Below are 7,286 nucleotides of genomic sequence, written 5' to 3'. Positions count from 1 at the left end.
TACCCTTTATTTCCCACATTCTTCTCTGTAAATATTTATGTACGTCATCATTTCAAAATCAAAAGCAATAAACCCTTGATCCAATGTCAAGTGTCATTTTCCTAATCAAATCCAAAAATATAATTAAAATACGATTAGTATTGTGCACCAAGAGCCTTAAGTGGCGGGGAATGAGTAAGGATGGAGCTCTCTTACCCTTACTCTTATTATTTTAGACACAAGATGCTTGGCTTTTTTGTCCAAAATATTTGCCTCCGCCCATAGTATTTAGTGCAATCTAATAAAAAATATCTTTTCATAAATCATAAAATCAACACTAACTTATAAAACTCATTTTTTTGCGCCATATGGCATCACTATGAAAACCCTTTTTCAAGGTAAAATCAACCAACATACAAACATTTTCTATTCTAAACTACAGAGCTCAAATTCTTCATCCCTCGATGAATGATACGTAGGCACAAAGGCCCCAGTCATTGGCGAGCACAATAATAAAAAACCATAATCTCATTATTTTCCCACTCTGTTAATAATAAAGCAAATTTTAGAGCTGAATACTCGTGCACACAAACAACTTAATTGGTTCCCATGGAGTACCATGGATGTGAGGGGTGTTAATACCTTCCCCTTGTGTAATCGACTTCTAAACCCATATTTGGTTGCGAGACCAATCCTTATCCATTTTTTTCTCTAGAGGGCTTTATCGTCTATTTTACCTTTCCTCATTATAGGAATAAATAAAATCTGGTGGCAACTTTGTGTGTCATTTCCTTTTGATAAAGTTCAGTCGATCAATTTTTTCATGGTAGCGACACATACACAGTGAGAACCTTGGTTTGAAAGTAATCAACATTACACTTTATTCCTTACCTCAGACATCTCAAAACTATGAACCCATGCTCGAGTACCGTTCATTCGTTCATCTATTCATCCATGAATTCATGCATTAATGCATGCATACATCGTTAACATAAACATAAAAATAAAGCAATTAGTATCTTGTGTTCATTGCAGAAATATAAGACATTTTTCAAAGTAATCATGAATCCTCCTCCTAGGATAAGCATATTCTCTTTTCTATACAAGGAACCTCAAATCGACAGTCTAAAAGATTTAAGTTCTAAGGTTATGCCAATAAAAAACAATAAGTTCCATGCAACCTATGGGAACATTCTGGACCTCTTGATAGAGAAAGTGGACTTTGGAGCACTTACCACCTTAGCTTAATACTATGACATCCCTCTATGATGTCTCACCTTTCCTGATTTCCAAATAGCTCCAAACTTGTAAGAGTTTGAGAGAATTTTGAATCGACCTATCAAAGACCATAATCCTGTCCCCAAGATGGAAGAAAACTTTACTATGCCCAAGCTAGCCTCAGTGTTGGGACTTAATGAAAATGAGTTGGTGGCCAATTAGGCACCTAAGGGTGTTGTCAAAGGGTTTACAAGGAAATAATTTGAAGACCATGCTTGGAAGATGGTTAAAGAAGAAAAAGGGGAATTCTGTAGTGCAGTCTTGGCACTTTTGGTTCATGGAATTGTCTTATTCCCAAACATTGAAAATTTTGTAAATCATCTGGTTGTGGAGATTTTCTTGGATGGCAACCTAGTGTCTCTCCTGTTAAAATATTTCTACCATACTTTTCAGACTAGGCATGAGAATAAAGGTGGAACTTTCCTTTGTTGCGCTATGCTCTTACACCTATGGATGAGAACTCACATGCCTCAGAAAGGTCCCTTTGTCTCTAAAGACCTTACTTGGCCTCAGAGGTTTGCCACTCTCTCTCTCTGCCGGTTCTGTCTAGTGGTATAAAAGAGAGTGGGAAACTAAAGATGTCATACTCAAATGTGGAGGGTTCCCAAATGTACTTTTGATAGGTACACGTGGTTTCATTAATTACAACCATGTGTTACTTAAAAGACAACTTGGGCATGCAAAGGTTAGTCCTCCCGAAGATAAAGACCTTGTGTCATTCATCATCAATGATGTCGATCCCCTCAATATAGCTGTAAGGAGAGTGAGGAGAGATTGGATGAAGATAGTCAAAATTGGTCAAGAATGGGGAAAGAAGAATGTCATAGCCAAGGAACCATACATCCAGTGGGTAAAAGAACGAGCTCAAATTGTAAAAATGCCTTTCTTCTTTGAGTATTCATGCTTACCTCCAATGCCCGAACCTGAGCCCATCTTACAAGAAGATTTTGATAAGATTACCATAAAATCAAATAGCTCGAATTGGTAAACACTCAGCTACGAGTTCAGCTCAAACGTACCAAGCAAAGAAAATATAACTTGGAAGACAAAGGTAAGCAAGTCAAGGAGAAATTTGAGAACAATAAGAAGAGGCTAAGGGAAGTTGAATAAAAAAACCGTGGATTGGTGGTGTTCTATTATGAGCTAACGAGCTTAGCTTTTGAAACAACTTGTTGGATCAAGCTTGGCACACTGTCTAGGATCTAGAGAAGATTGTTGAATTATCCAATGCAATGAATAAAGCAGCCAGAGAAGACTATGAGGCTAAAATCCTAGAACTAAGAAAGACTATCAAGGAATGAAAATATCATTTAACCCATGAGTAGTTGGAGAAGGAGAAGATCTACTGAAGTTATTTGCATGAGCAATTCCAACTAGAAAGGGCTTATGAACAAATCAAGAACCTGAAGAATATGATTTATGATCAATCCTGCCTAGAGTTGAAAAACAACCGCAAGTATTAGAAAGACAGGTGTCTAAAGGCAGAAGTTGTTATGGCTCAGATGGATGACATTATTAAGAATCTACAAACTCTCTACACCGAATGGAAAAATAAATATGCAAATATGGCTGTGTTGACAAACCTTTTTCACTCTTTCTTGTTTCCTTGAACACTTGAATTCAAATTGACAAATGTTAGTTGATAAAAGTGTTTTGACTTCTATTTATAGTAACTAGCAAACCAACCAAAAAAATAACAGCTTTTCAAACAGTAAAAAGTACTCAGAAAACTGAGTTTTCGCACGAGCGGTCGACCATAGGTCAGCGTGCGCTGACCCGTGGGAAATGCGCCGACCCCTATGGTCGACTCAAAGGTTTCATGCGCTGACCCGTGGATAGCATCACTATACCATGCGCCGACCTGGGGTCGACTCAAGGGTTTCATGCGTTGACCCGTGGCTAGCATCACTATGCCATGCGCCGACCTGTGGTCGACTCAAGCAAGCATGCGCTGACCAATCTCAAATTTGTCTGAGTTATGCGCTGACCCATGAGCTATGCGCCGACCCTTATGGTCGACTCAAAGTCTTCAAATCTGCAAAAAATTGTGTTTTGTGATTTTCATGCATTTCGTCATGATCACACTTTGTCCACATATGTTTTTAGGAATTATAACAGATTTAGATAAGTAGGAAAGGATATGATAAGTAATGTGTTGCATTTGTTTGTAGACGTGCATGGTGGTCATTTGTCATCATCGAAACTTGCGATCATGCATTGTCTGACACTTTGCCTTTACATACTCCCCCTTTTTGATGATGACAACCTGTGCAAAAACCAACGAGATAAACAACATGCAGTATTGACACATTATGTACACTCCCCCTTTCTTTTATAACCTAAGGCCAAAACAAAATGACTGTTAGTCTGTTAGTTGTGGTGAACGTTTTGGCTGCCTGCTTTTGTACACTTTCTCCCCCTTTGACAACATCAAAAAGAGACACAGAGTACAGAAGGATTATTCAACATAACAACGAAAATTCACAGGAAATAGCACAAACAGATAATAATATCACACTTATATCATTTCTGAGCAATAGTCATTAATTAAGAGCTACACATGAAAATAAACAAGCAAAACAGAGAACTGAATACATCCAAAATAACAATCAAACTACAAAGTGCATGTGAATGTCTATGTCCTAATGGCGGTGTCCTGGATGGTAACAAATGCCAGGGTTTCTGCTGGGGTCAGCCAGAGTTGATAGGTATTCGGCAACACCGCTCAGATGCTTGAGACTCCCGTCGACCGACCGATCCAAGTCTGCATACCGTTCATTCAAGCTTGTAGAGAGGGTGTCAAGCCGCTCATTTTGGGCTTGAATTTGACTACTAATATGAGCATAACGCTCATCCTGGGTTTGCATGAAGGATTGTTGAGCTAGCTGCATGTTTCGCATCATATCCAACAATTCTGAAGAGTTTGCGTGCTGTGGAGGAGACGGAGGAGATTCTTCATCGTCCTGGTGATACGGCTGGTAGAATTGACGTTGAGTTGACCAGCCCGTATGTTGCCATTCACCCCAGCCACCCCAGACGGGAACATCTTCTTCGGTTGAGTGTGACTGATGAACCCAAGCGGAGTCGGAGTAGTCGTGAGTGTCAACAGGTGGAGGACTATCATCTCCACCATTGTGATCAAAGGCGTTGCCGGCTTCGTCTTCTGCATTTTCCTCTTCATCTTCTTCTTCTTCTTACCTTTCATCACCATCATCATTTGCTGCAGCAGACGGAGGAAAATTCCCTCTATGAACGAACTTGTACATCCTTCGCTCATCACACCAGAAATATCCCATCATAGACAGAGGTTTTGGGCTGAACTCTTTATCTATGAGATAGGGGTATACGGAAACGACGGGTGATTGACATTGGCTGCAGTGAGGACTTCTTGAATGAAGGATCCGTAGGCTAGGGCCGTTCCTCGTCCAGAATCAAGTAGACTGAACATCCTTTTGGCAATGTAGTAGGGCCAGTTGATTTTCAGCTTATTCTTCAGAATGTAGATGAGATGAACTTCAGCCTGTTCAACTCTGGAGAGACCATCCTTCTTTGGTCGCAGAATGCGTGAGACAATCCACTGAAGAATCCTTTCTCCGGTTTTCAGCTTGCCGGCAGTGACAGTTCGTGGGAACGAGTCACTGTTCACAATATGATCAGGATATGGTCGTTTCAGCATGTCGTTCAACGCACTCCTAAACTCGTAACCTTCTATTTGGTTAGAGTCGGTTACCTCAGCTAGAGGAGTTTCAGAATCAACCAATGACACATCAAAATATTTGTTCCAAACGTTCGACTTAAGTGATACCTTTGTCGTTCCGATCCTGGAGTAGAACTTGTGCCCGCGAAACTTATCATGAATGCCGGCGTAGAACACGCGGACTAAGTTTTCGCTGTATTTGGTGTTGCATTCCAAAAAGTTGACAAAGCCTTGGTGTTGTAGCAGAGCCATGATTTCTGCGAGGTGCATGCGTTCTGCGGTAAGCTTGTAGAACGCATGTTGTCGAACAACTCCTCTCTTGTTGATATCATTGTTGAAGGATTCGACGCGAGCTTGTGGAACAAGCGATACAACAGAAATGGGTAGAGATGCGGCTGATGATTCCCGGGATCTCTTGCCGGTAGGTCTGCATGATGTGGAGGCCATTTGAGAAGGATTGAAACTAAGTGTGTGTGGGTATAGAGTGAAGGTTTGTGAAGGGTTTTTAGAGTGATTTTGCTAGAGAGAGGTTTTTCCCTACTTGTAGATGAGAAGTTAGGGTTTTGGGAAGATGAAGGATCAAGGGACAATAGACACTAGGTAGATGCAGGTTACAAGGTAGTGGGTAGTTTGAAAGGTAATGGAATAAATGCACACTTAATGATGGTTTTTGAATGTAGATGCATGAAACGATTCAAATTTTTCTGCAGAAAAACAAAATTTTCGAGCGATGCGTCGACCATAGCTCTGCATGCGTCGACACATACTGTTTAATTTTTGAGAAAATACAGAAAATATTAAGCGTGCGTCGACCATAGCCCTGCTGCGGTCGACTCATACAGTCAGAATTTCAAATTTTCATAGTTTTGCACATGCGTTGACAGGTTTGATGCATAAATAACATGCCATGCAGCAATAAACATCCAAAGAGATACATCATGCATATATATATATATATATATATATATATATATATATATATATATATATATATATATATACACACTATCATTATGAGGTATAACTATTTTAACCATGAGACTTTGCAGAGAGAGAGAGAGAGAGAGGAACAGTATCACCTCGATGCCGGAGTGACTTGGTGAACAGTAAACTTGTGCTTGCAACAACATTGACTTGTTAGAAGTACAATATTATAGTCTTATATGGAATAAGGTAAAACAGCAGATTATGGTGCTCGTTCCGAAATATCGAGAATACCAATTTCTCGGCGAATATGAAAGAAAGGTTCAGTGGCTAGCGGCTTTGTGAAAATGTCCGCTAGTTGATTTTCAGTATTAACATGTTCAAATACAATGTCACCTTTCTCTACATGATCCCGAAGAAAGTGGTGTCGAATTTCGATATGTTTGGAGCGAGAATGCAGCACAGGATTCTTGGTCAGGTTAATGGCACTTGTATTGTCACAAAAAATGGGAATACGTTCAAGTTTAAGGTTAAAATCCAATAGTTGTTGCTTAATCCATAGGATTTGGGCACAACAACCACCGACGGCAACGTATTCCGCTTCGGCGGTTGACAGAGCGACTGAAACCTGTTTCTTGCTATGCCAACTGACCAAAGAGTTTGAGAATAAGTGACAAGTGCCACTGGTGCTTTTCCTATCCGATTTGCAACCGGCAAAATCGGAATCGGAGAAACCTACCAAAGAACAATCATTACCTTTGGAATACCATAGTCCATACTTCGGAGTACCGGATAGGTATTGAAGTATTCGTTTGACGGCTTTTAAAAGGGAATCCTTGGGACATGATTGATATCTTGCGCACATGCATACGCTAAACATAATATCGGGATGAGAAGCAGTAAGATAAAGGAGTGAACCAATCATACCTCTATACCGTTTTACATCTACTTCCTTACCGTCTTCATCTTTGTTCAAGTTTGTACAAGTAGGCATGGGGGTGTCTATGGCCTTAGCTTTTTCCATGTCAAATCTCTTGATAAGGTCCAAACAGTACTTTGTCTGGCTCACGAAAGTTCCTTCTTTGAGCTGTTTAATTTGCAGACCGAGAAAGTATGTGAGCTCCCCCATCATACTCATCTCGAATTCGCCCTGCATAAGGTCTGAAAACTCTCTCACAAGATTCATGTTAGTAGACCCAAATATGATATCATCTACATAAATTTGCACTAATATCAAATGCTTTCCTTGACGTTTAATGAAGAGGGTTGTGTCAACCTTTCCTCTTGAGTAACCTTGATCGAGTAAGAATTTGCTTAGTCTCTCATACCAAGCTCTAGGAGCTTGTTTGAGGCCATACAAAGCCCTTTTCAGTTTATAAACATGATCAGGATACTCATGGGATTCGAA

Source organism: Lathyrus oleraceus, chromosome 7, assembly GCF_024323335.1.
Source record: "Lathyrus oleraceus cultivar Zhongwan6 chromosome 7, CAAS_Psat_ZW6_1.0, whole genome shotgun sequence".
NCBI lineage: Eukaryota > Viridiplantae > Streptophyta > Magnoliopsida > Fabales > Fabaceae > Lathyrus > Lathyrus oleraceus.
The sequence above is the reverse complement of the archived record's forward strand: the minus strand, read 5'-3'. Positions refer to the sequence as shown.